This window comes from Penaeus monodon, chromosome 31 (genome assembly GCF_015228065.2).
Source record: "Penaeus monodon isolate SGIC_2016 chromosome 31, NSTDA_Pmon_1, whole genome shotgun sequence".
NCBI classification, from domain to species: domain Eukaryota; kingdom Metazoa; phylum Arthropoda; class Malacostraca; order Decapoda; family Penaeidae; genus Penaeus; species Penaeus monodon.
The window spans coordinates 26,738,026-26,738,299 of NC_051416.1; positions in this window are offsets into that span (position 1 = coordinate 26,738,026).

A 274-nucleotide genomic window follows, 5' to 3' on the forward strand; every position below is an offset into this window, starting at 1 on the left:
TATCCTTATTATCATTTTTTTTCCTTTTTGCCTTATTCGCGACCTTCTTTAGCATGAAGCCGTTGCTGTTTATCCTTGTCTTTATGATGATGTGTTTAAACGTGTGTATTTTGCGACTGATATATTATAGGGGTAAATATATAATTTTCATATAAAGTGACTTGTAAGTCTTTGTATATTTTTATTGTTATATCTCCGTATCTTTTTTTTTTTTTTACTTTTTATCTGGATTTATATTCAAAAAATAAATAAATGAATGAAAATTTTAAAATGG